Below are 12300 nucleotides of genomic sequence, written 5' to 3' on the forward strand. Positions count from 1 at the left end.
AAAATAGTCATAACTTTGCCAAAAATGCTAGTTTTTGAAAAAAAAAAACAACGCTACTGTTATCTACATTGCAGCGCTGATCTGCTGCAATAGGAGATAGGGGTTTGAAAATCTGGTGATAGAGCCTCTTTAAGGCTTCCAACACCAAGAATTGGGCACGCTTGACCCCAAGTGAAGGGCAAGTGATGATATGATTTAACACATGTGAGGGACCCAAAAGTAAATTTTTTGTAAGGCTTCATCTTCTCTATATATTTTCCTAAGTGGAAGTGAACAAATATGGGGCAATAGTTCATGACTTATGTTTAATTTTCAAGGGACAACTATTTTTTTTTACTGTTTTATATCTATTTCAAATTATTTAATATTCTTTTCAACATTTATATACAAAGTGGCTTTCAATACTCTAAATTGTGGTATTTTTGTTTGGTCCAGATAGGGATACACCTCAACTTTGCTGTCTGACATGTGGCCTAATACCAAAGTTCTGTGTTACTGTCATCTGAGCTCCCACAATGCACTGCTTGCTGGTACCAAGAATTCAGCAGAATTCTGAATTTAGCTTTGTCTGAACATACAGTAAAACATCATATAATTAAAATACTGCCACAAAATAATTAAAGCAAAGTAATAACAAAGTATTAGCCATGAATAAGAGCACAGATCGTGCTCGAAACGCGTAGGCTTCTTTTCATTTGCCATCTCAACCACCTTGCAATTTTTCCTGTGTTCGTTATTTATTGTTCATGTTCAATAAAGTGGAAACCGAGTTTCCCCACATTACTATACATCGCTGGATCCTACCTTTCTTTCTCTCGTAATAACAAAGTAGCTTAAGGCTCTGTTTATCCCAAGTTTGTAGAGTATGCTCGCTTTAAAAGCGTGTAATCTCCTGATGCATCAGCCTATAATAGTCACGACATTTGGCTGAAGAGTGTCCCTTTGACATATGTATCCTAAACTTTAGGATAGCTTTTTTTATTTACTGTATTGAAAGGCGTAGTCAACTACACTTTCAATACAAAGGGATCAAAACAACATTAAAACATCAATGGGTGACATATGCAACTGTATAATGTAGGTATACAATTTTATACATCAAGGCTATGCTTCAGGAGATAGGAGATTTTAACGGATTAAACACCAAACCGTGGATTATTGTAAAACGTAATTTTACAAGAATTTTTTCTTCCAAATTTTGATCAGAATATAGGATTATATGAATAGATGCAGCTTAAAAAAACAGTATTATGACCAACCAATTTTACCAAATATATATATATATATATTTTTAGTTGTTGCTGAGAATTGAGTCACCTTTAAATTTCTGCCCCTTTGTAATCTTATCAATGTCTATTCAAAATATTAATTATTTTGGACCCACACAGAAAACCTAATTTATCCCAATTCGTCAACATAATCCCTAACGAATTAAACCCTTTATTCTATAACTGTGTTAAGGCATTTGTTTGCCTCATTATAGACATTGGTTACATATGCCACAAATGGCCGATCGGTGGGTGTACAGCAGCTGTGACCCCTGCCAATAGTTTTGATCGGCTTCACATAGGTGGCTACATGGTCAACCATTGACTTATATTGCGACTGTGTCCTAGCAATCCGTAAGGGCCATATCAGTCAGTGCGCGGTGGTGACATATCCTAGTGATATGCATAGTAGGATAAGTGTGTTAATAAAAAGTGTGTTAAAACTTTAATCTATGTTGTGTACGTCAACATGTATATATTTAGCACAACCAAATAAAACTTATAAGCATGCATTCAAATGAAGGTTAATATCTAATTTCAATATAACGTAAATGAGCTTTAGTTGGAAAGTGGTAGTGTGACCCCGAAACCTCATTGTGCAGGACTGAGGGAACATTGCCTTAGTGTTGTTAAGCATCCAACAAGAAATGAAGAAAATGTGGATTTCTTATACTGTGCATACTCATTTCCATTATACTGTTTAAGTTTAAGTAATGATGCACTTGGAGCCATATTAAAGTGTTTTCTGCTGAAAAAACAAAAACATTTTATTTTGGTTGTTTAGATCTAACATCTATAATCTTATACTATATATTCATTGTTTGTAGTGGTTTTTACTTAATTTTGAGGTGTTCAGTTGCTATTTGGAAACAGTCAACAAACTGCTTTTGACAGATCTACCATTCTCTGTGTCTTTGTTTAGTACTTTGAGTGGCCAGTGGTATTTTGTTGTGAAAAACGTCAGCCTTTTTTTTAACATGAATACTGCAAGCATTAGGTATTCGTATGTTTTCTCACTATTTGGATCTTCATGTATTAATGAATGTAAGATATTTAAGTGTTGTGGAGCTGGTCTGCCCAGTGAATACACATATCATAACATAGGGTAATTGCCATAAAAATAAAGCCATAATCAGATATAAAAACAACAAGTAGTTTGCTTGCTGATGGTTTTAATGTAGTAACATTGTCTACATTGTACAGAGCAAAAACAAACTGAAAAAAGGAAAAAAGCCTTGTATTTTTTTCATATCATAATTATTTAGATGCTCAAGTAGATTTTTATTAAAGTTTCCAAAATACTCTCCTTTAACAAATAATAAGTTAAAATGAAGAGTCTCTCTCCTGCTAAAGAAATCACTTAAAGAACATTCGAAACAAAAAAGGTGCTTTCTGTGCGTTCCTTCATTTTTACAGTTTTCAGTACTAAAAGTGGATGATAATTAAGGCTTACATAAAGACAGGTGGCCTTTAACTTATCACATTATCATTAGAGAGGAAACCCAAAGCACTACTTAGATTGTTGAACCTGGCCAAATCATGATCAGTCACTTTTGTACTGAGAGGATCAGTCGCTAACAATGTCCACGATCAAGTCTGATAGGTGGTAATTTACCTGCATGTATCCCAATCATTTCAATAGGGAACAGCAGGATTGCTCAGACTGCGCATACGGCATGATTGCAGACATTGTTAGCAGCTGAAGCCTATTAGTTTATGAAAGTATCTTCATTTTTTCCTATTCTTCCCTGTAAAATAGATCAGGTCTCTTTGTTTGAAGGCTGCACACAACTGTTTAGAGCGTTAATGCATCACCTACTTCAAATCCTATTTTACCTTTATTCTCATTTTTTACATTTTTGTATTACGTTCCATTATAAGTCTATTACACTGCTCTCTTATATTGGATAATTGCCATATATGAAATATTACTCTACTCTTTTGATCTTTCCTTCTCTTTTTCTAATGTTATACTGTTCTTACATATTTATAAGTGGTTAGTTGTATTTTACTGTTGTAATGACATGCATTTTTATCCCTTTTAAATGATATGCATATTGGCTGCTTGGACTGGAAACTGATATGCCTGGGTCAGCCAGATGGTTCAGTGGCAGTGTGGTTTTTCTGCCAAACAAGCAACCTGGATTTCATTTCGAAATCAGCTTCCTGCTTCTGTTGCGGTCACTGGGGATGGATGTGTGAGAAGGTATTTGGATGGAAGGGATGTGCCAAGTAATGCTTTTAATACAGCACCTGCTGTTTCCTAATTATTAGCATTGGAAATGATTCTGAAGGGAGACACATCCTGCTGGTTTCTCACTCACAGGAAAAATTTGCACTACTTTGTATAAACCTTCAAGACAGACAGAAATTCATGATTTTAGGGCAGTTTTGGTGTTCTTATACAGATTATTATGGTAATATGAAAGATCCATCATTCAATTTGTCTTTCACATTTTGGTGACAAATTGACATTTTACAATTCAAAAAATTGAAAATAATCTGTTATAAAACATGTTCACAAATTTACTGATCATTTTTTACTTTTATTATTTAGAAATTAGGCAAATATAATAAAGAAATCACTACAAATGTATTGACATAAGTAAATAAGATTTTAAAAAAAAAGTGCAGAAAAGAAATGTAGAAAAAGACAAAGACAGGGGATTTCTAGTTGTATAACCACTGAAATGTGTTGGTTCTTTTGTCCAGCACTACCATTTCTTTACAAAGTTTCTCCTCTGATGGTTGGAATTACTGTCTAACGAAAATTCATCAAGATGTTAAGCTTTGCCAGTGCACTGCAAATTTAGGGAATTATTCAGATTTCCAATTCTTCTTTTTTTTTTACATTGCAGCTGTAGGAATTCGACTGACTACCCATCTAATTCGTAAAGGAATTAAAGGTCCATCTAGACTGGGTAATAATCGCACGAATGAGCGTTCTTACAAACACGCGCTCTCATTTATTGGCCCATGTAAACAGGACAGCGATCAGCCGACAAATGAGCAAAAGCTTGTTTGTCAGCTGATCACATCCATTGTGCAGGCTATAAAATGATGATTTTTGGCAGCACATATCCCCGTGTTAATAGAGAATGTGTTTCCGACAATGAAGCAAACTTATGGGGACCGAACAATTGTATTAACGATTCGTCCCCATACAGTACCCTCGGCACGTGTAACGTGTTTACGAGAAATCTGCCTGTGTAAATCAGCCTTAAAAAGGCTCTGTCACCACATTACAATGAATATACATTACCTCTAGCCAGGACGGGATGTGTATTCAGAATCCTGACCACTTCTCTGCACTTCTCTGTGATTTACAGCACAGCAGGCGTAGTCTCGCGAGATTACGCTGCAAACTGTCATTCACAGCAAGATCTCGCTGTGCTGTGCTGTAAATCACAGAGAAGTGCAGAGAAGTGGTCAGGATTCTGAAAACACATCCCGTCCTGGCTAGAGGTAATGTATATTCATTGTCATGACACTGCAGTAATGTTATAGTGTGTTTATGTGGCTGCACATAGCGATATAGCTATATTGCTATCTGCAGTGTAAATGAATGGAGAGAAGTGTATGACGCTGATTGGTCACTGATTGGTCAGCATCATACACTTCTCTGTACAACGCCCACTTGGCCATATAGTAAAACACGCCCAGTTGTCCATTGAGAAACTCATAAGCATAAAGCTAATATAGGTCATAACTCTGTCAAAAATGATTGTTTTTCTAAATAAAAAACACTGCTGTAATCTACATTACAGCGCCGATCACATCATGTACAATATAGGCCACTTATAATGTGGTGACAGAGCCTCTTTAAGTGAAATGAAAGGTTTAGCAGGGCTAGTTCTGCTACTGGACAAATATTCGTAATTGCCTTGAAATTAAAGGAAAAATATCCTGAAATTTTTCTGGGCAGGCTCACCATACAGTATATGAAAATAATCTCTGCTATTTTTGTATTAGCACCTTAACGACAAGAGATGAATATATCAGTCACAAGTAGGATCTAGTTCCCGCATAGGGACGGATATATCCATCACTCTGAACTCATGGGTACTGCCACTGTACCCACGAGATCAGCGGCAGGATCATGACTGTTATACTGTAAATAGCGACCGTGGCATCTAATGTGTTTGAAAGAGAGAGAGAGAGCTCTGTGACCCCATCGGCACACCTTCGGCGAGATCGCGGGGCACCGATGGGTTTCCATGGCAGCCGGGGGCCCAACTATTTATTTTGTATCCCAGTAATCAAGCCAACCCATAGAATAAAGGTACATGTTATTTACGCCGCATAGTGAACAGTGTAAATTTATAACGTGAAAAACAATGCTGGATTATCTGTTTATTTTCAATTCTCTCCTAAAATTAAGTTAATAAAAGATAATGAATATGTTATATGCATCCAAAAATGGTAAAAATTTAAAAAAACAAATGGTAAAAAAAAAAGAAGTTCTTATACGGCTATGTCGCTGGAATAAAAAAAATAGTTATGACTCTTGAAATGCAACAGTGAAAATACAAAAACATAATCCTTGGTCATTAAGGCCAAAAAAGGCCTGGTCATTAAGGAGTTAATGCCACATCCCTCTTTGTAAGATGGATAGCTTCTGGATAATTTAACCGGAGCCAGATGCCATTTTAGTAGTATCTTTCTAATCAGTCCTAAATGATTTATCCAATGTGAATATTTGATTGATCAAAGTATTACCATATAGTTGAAATTTAAATTGTTACGTTTTATACTCTAAATTGAACTTTGCATATTGCATTGGTCCCAAAACAGGGTAAATTCCATAGATAAAATAAAAAGGTTAAGATAATACTAATTGCACATTTTCATCAGCTTTGTCTAAGGATTTTGAGATATAGTTATGGTAAATTAGAATGCATACATATAAATCTATATTGAAGATAAGTTTAATGACTTTGATGGATCAATAATTAAATCCATGAGTTGTAAAACCTTGTTGAATATTGAGTGGTTTCCGCTGTGGCTATATCTCTCATAGTAGAACAGCAATGTTTATGCTGCGTATGGAAGACAAGTTTGTGGAAATATTTTACTTAAAAAAAAAAAAAAATTCAGCTACCGTATTTGTCGGACTATAATACGCATTTTACTATAAGTTACAAAGAAAAAACGATTGGTTTAAAAAAAAAATTTGTTCAGTTTCACCACATTCTGAAAGCCATAACTTATATTTTTCCATCATTTGAGCTATGTTATTTTTTGCGGGACGAGCTGTCGTTTTTATTAGCACCATTTTTTTGGTACATACGATTTTTTTATTACTTTTTATTTCATTCTTTTTAGCGCTATGGTGACCAAAAGACAACGATTCTGGATTTTTGTTACACCGTTCACTGTGTGAGTCAAATAATACTATATTGTAATAGCTTTGGACTTTTACGGATGCAGCGATACCAATTTTTTTATTTTTATATTGTGCTTGGGGAAGAACGGGAAAAGGTTTTTTTTTTAACTTTAAATTTCGTTTTAGACTTAAATTTATCTAACTTTTTTTATTTGACACATTTTATTAGTTCCCCTAGGGGACTTGAACCAGCGATCATTAGATTGCTGGTACAATACACTGCAATACATGGATGAGTTACGGAAACAGTGTAACTTACTGAGCTACGTTGTTTCCATTATATCCATAGCTCCCATAGTAGTGAATGGCAGTTACAGAAGCTGTTTCCATAACTACTATTCAGTTCTATGGGAGTTACGGAAACTGCGCGTGACCCCCCTCCATACATCATCCCCTCCCCGCTCCACGATGTGCCGTCACATCACGGGTCGGGAAGGGGTTAAGTAAGGAGCAGTCAGGGGTCCCGGCACTGCTGTGTTCCCTGACTGCCAACTATAAGATGCAGGGACTTTTTAGCAAGATTTATTCTTGATAAAAACTGTGTCTTATAGTCCGAAACGGTATGTAAAGTCGATTAACATAAATATGAAATTGCAGAAATACTTTGTAATATATTTTGTCTAATAATGAAGTGTAGATGTTATCACATTTTTATTTTATAAATTTAAGCCCCTCCCGACAACCGTTGTATATACAGAAAGAGCGTGTTATCTGTATGTAACAGCCAAAACTTCAGTGTAACGAGCGGGATCACACTTGTTTAACCCCTTTAACCAGGTCAAAAGCGACTGTGGCATCTAAGACATTGGAAGCAGTAGTGTGGCTTCATGTGCAGTATATCATGCAAACAATGCAATGATCACTGGTTCAAGTCCTCTAGGGGGCCTAATAAAATAGAGTTAAATAAAAAAAATATATATATATTTAGAAAAAATATATTAAATAAAAAGTTAAACAAAAATTCAAAGTATTTCCACGTCTGTGAAATATCGAACTATTACAACATAACATTATTTAATCAGCACGGTGATCGCCATAAAAAAATAATTTTGGCCACTTAAATAAATAAATAAATATGGAATGAAAAGTGATCAAAATGTCTCATGTACCCCAAAATGGTACCATTGGAATCTACAGCTAGCCCTGCAAAAAAAATGAGCCCTCGTACCGCTCTATTGACGGAGCTTCCTCTTTTCCCCCTTTCTCATATGAGGCCGAGTTTATAGATATACCTATCCTTGTACTGACTTGCTGAACTCGATGAATATTGCGGAAGAGTAGAATTATTGGGAGAACATTCCCACGAAGAACATGGGATGGCCACATGAAAGTTATTCGTTAAAGCGGTTTTCCATACGTAGACATTCATGTTCTTCCATAAATGTTTACAATTCAAAATCCCCTTTAAAACTAGCAAAAATACATTAGAATACATAGATTTTTTTGTTACTTTACAGAAAAACCTACATTTCCCACAAGGGAAGAGTTGGTGATCTTCAGGCGTCATACATAGTTTCATGGAATGTATTTTCCAAATTAATGAGTGTGGAAAAAATCTATTTAAGATCACATCTACATTACTTTTTTTTCTATTATGTTTTTGTGAAAACAGCTGATCATGGCAGACAAATCCATGGATCCCATTAATTTCTATAGAAAAAACTGTATCAGTTTGCAATAGTTAACAGACAATTTAAAAAAAACGCTAGTATAAACCCCTAATTATTACCATATATATTCTTTTCCATCCCGTAATCTGAGAAATCTTACCTCAATCCTACACCAAGTCAGTAGCTGTGACTGTCTCCATAGTGAAAAGCATCGTCCTATAATGTCATTGGTTGGCATGCTTCTGCAGCGACCTCTTCTCAATGACATTGTTACTATGGCAAAGATGACATCACTAGATATTACTATTCTGTCCTTTAGAAAGGCAACAAAATATAGGGACAGGTCCGCTCTCCTATTAGCCAAAATGGCACAAACAATATTGTGCCATTTAGCCAATAGGAGTGTTCAAAGAGCACAACAGGCTTATAGTTTGGTGTATTCATAAGTAGAGCGCTACCCCACCTCCCACCTCCTCCACACAGTCATTGGCGGACTGCTGTGTATGCAGGTACACAGCAGTCAGCCACCAATCGCTGTCGAGAGGGGTGGGGTTAACACTTCTCCCATGAATATACTAGATTCATAACTATGTAGGGCAGCATAGTCTGATGACAGAGCTGCTGATATTGTTGTATAGCAGACATGGCTACATCACTGAAACTGTTCAGTTTTGTGGAGAAGTAATAACTACACACTATGCACTAAACTGTGACCTGATACAGCAAAATTTAATCACGCACTTCACTTTCATAACCTGTAAGTGAATTTACATTACTTTACTTGTTATAGTGATGTCCCAGACCCTATTGGATTATCTGGAAATAACCATACCTGTCACACTACGGAACAACATATACCATCTGCGAGTGGCCATGTATTGGAAGATGTTTGACATCTTAAGATCACCTATGTGTCACAAGCAAAATGTCATAGGGCTCGCCATGTTTCTCTGGTTCGTTAATTTCCCCAAAATATTAGAAAAGGCCCGACTATAGAATAGTTCTGGACACTAAGTGAGTTGATTTTTTTACTAGAGATGAGTGAAATTCCAGAAAATTGTTTTGGGTCCGAGTTGATCGAATCGGCTGTCTGATTCGATATAGTCTGAAAAAATTCACAAAAATTCATGCCAAGCAAGTGCTCCAATTGCCCTGAAACTCTTGACTGACTCTCTGATGTCTTCTAGGACTGTATTGAAACCCTTTTCTAAATCTTTAAAGGAAAGCCAGCATTAGTAATGTCAAAGTGACAGCAACATATGTGGGTAAATAAACAGAATTTTGGGAAAGCTGACGGCAAGGCATTATGGGGAAGCTTGCCCGAGGTCATGTGATCCTTTTTATAATCTGTCAAATGGCAGCCGGCATTCATTTTACTTTGATTTTTTTGCACTGTGAACTCCAAAAGTTTCAGATTTCACTGAATTTTGGACCTAATTACATTTGTGTAGAATTCATCTGCTTATCTCTACTTTTTACCAATTATTGGATCAAGCCATGTGAATGAACCAGATATAATTATTAGGGACCTCCCCAAAAAGATCAGATTATTGTTGAAGGGATATATGAACAGTCTAATATTTATGGGCCTGGCAGACCATAACTATCCTTCAGATAAGGCCTCATGCACATAAACTTATTTTTTGGCTCCCGTAAATACTGGCGTAAATACAGGTCCTTGGTCACACGTATTCGACCCGTATTGCACCAGTATTTACGGACCCGTGTCCGTAAATACGGGTCCGGTGTCACCAGTATTCCACCCGTATTTACGGGCGCGTTTTCGCTCCAAAATTGCACTGCACTAATCGGCAGCCCCTTCTCTCTATCAGTGCAGGATAAGAGAAGGGGCAGCCCTTTCCGTAGTAAAATAAATTCATATTTACCCGGCCGTTGTCTTGGTGACGCGTCCCTCTTTCGACATCCAGCCCGACCTCCCTGGATGACGCGGCAGTCCATGTGACCGCTGCAGCCTGTGACTGGCATGTGATTGGCTGCAGCGGTCACATGGGCTGAACCGTCATCCCGGGAGGCCGGACTGGAGGAAGAAGCAGGGAGTTCTGGGTAAGTATGAACTTATATTTTTTTTACACGTTGATCTATATTGTGATCGGAAGTCACTGTCCAGGGTGCTGAAAGAGTTACTGACGATCGTTTAACTCTTTCAGCACCCTGGACAGTGACTATCCCCTGACGTCACCTAGCAACGCTCCCGTAATTACGGGTGCAGACACGTAGTCACCCATAATTATGGGAGCCCTATAGACTTCTGTGGGCCTGCCCGTGCCGTAATTACGGCCTGAAATATGACATGTTCTATATTTTTCAACGGCACGGGCACTTTCCCGTGGCCAATAGAAGTGTATGGGCCCGTAATTACGGGCCGTGATTACGGGCGTTTTTACGTTCGTGTGCATGGGGCCTAAGTCTGACAGCTGCTCATTTCCAAGCATACATGTTAATAGGATCATACATACATATCAGACCCTCACCACTGGCCAAAGATCTCTGCCAGCTGCACCTCACCAAGCATTCATGTTAATGGGAATATGTGCTAGCTTAAATTTTTTGGGATGACAATTACAGCATGTCTATTGAAAGCCTAGAGTGATTTTTTTCATACTATATGAATAGGTTGTGCCAAGAATGTCTTATTGGCGGTAGCCTGATACCCCCACTAACCACGTTTTCATTATAGTGAATGAAAATATGGAAACCTTTCATAAAGGAATCCATGTTCTTGAGATCGTTTGGCTTAGTAATATACAATTAAGTCTTCTGGAACTAAAATAATAAATATTTATCTGTATAAAACAAAAAAAACAAAAAAAATGGATAAAGGATATTAAAAATATAAATATGATACTATGTATTTAGGAAGAAAACTAAATTGCCATGTCAAAAATGTTATCTACCACTTTTTTGTTTTTAAGCCTAACTAAAAACAACTTGTTTTAAAGATAATGTAAAGTTGAGACAGAAAAAACAGCTCTTGTTACAAAAATGTGAAGTTTATCAATGTCACTGTATAAGCAGGTGTGGATACTGAAAGTAAATGGCTCCTGTGCAAGAAGTGTGTCTGGGCCCCTTGAAATCAATGTCTGAAACAGTACACATAGCTATAGTTTATCTTAAAAAGATATATAGATATTATTATGCCATTATCCACATCGCAAATATGCCACATACACATTGGACACACTACATACCCACAGGACACAGGCACATAACACTCTGGACATATGATGCACACATGAATCATACGCTGGACACATTGCACACCTGCCACTAACACCCTTGATACATGCCGCACACACGCACACCACTCACATACTGGACACATGCCACCAAGACACAGGACGTATACCCCACACAACATTCATAAACTGGACACATGCCGCACCTGTTATTAACACACTAGACATATGACACACACATCACTAACACACTGGACATGCCACACTCCACACACACACACACACACACACACTGACAGGACACACACGGGATATGTGTCGTACATGCCACTAAGACACAGGACACATGCCCCATACATCACTCACACACTGGACACATGCCAAACCTGCCAGTGACACACTAGATATATGATGTACACATCACTAACACTCTGGACATACCAAACACACCACACACACACTGGAGACATTCCGCACACACCATACACACACTGGACACATGCCACACATTGCACTAAGACACAGGTCACATGCCCCACAAATCATTCACACACTGGACGCATGCTACACCTGCTACCAACACACTAGACACATGCCCCACACATCACTCACACACTGAACGCATGCTACACCTGCTACCAACACACTAGACACATGATGCACACATCACTAACACATTGTACACATGCCATTAACACCCTGTACATATGATGCACACATCACTCACACAATGGACACATTCCACTAAGACACAGGACACATGCCCCACACATTACTCACACACTGGACACATTCCGCACCTACCACCAACACCTTCGACACATGCCGCACACGCCACT

This window comes from Rhinoderma darwinii, chromosome 4 (assembly GCF_050947455.1).
Source record: "Rhinoderma darwinii isolate aRhiDar2 chromosome 4, aRhiDar2.hap1, whole genome shotgun sequence".
NCBI lineage: Eukaryota > Metazoa > Chordata > Amphibia > Anura > Rhinodermatidae > Rhinoderma > Rhinoderma darwinii.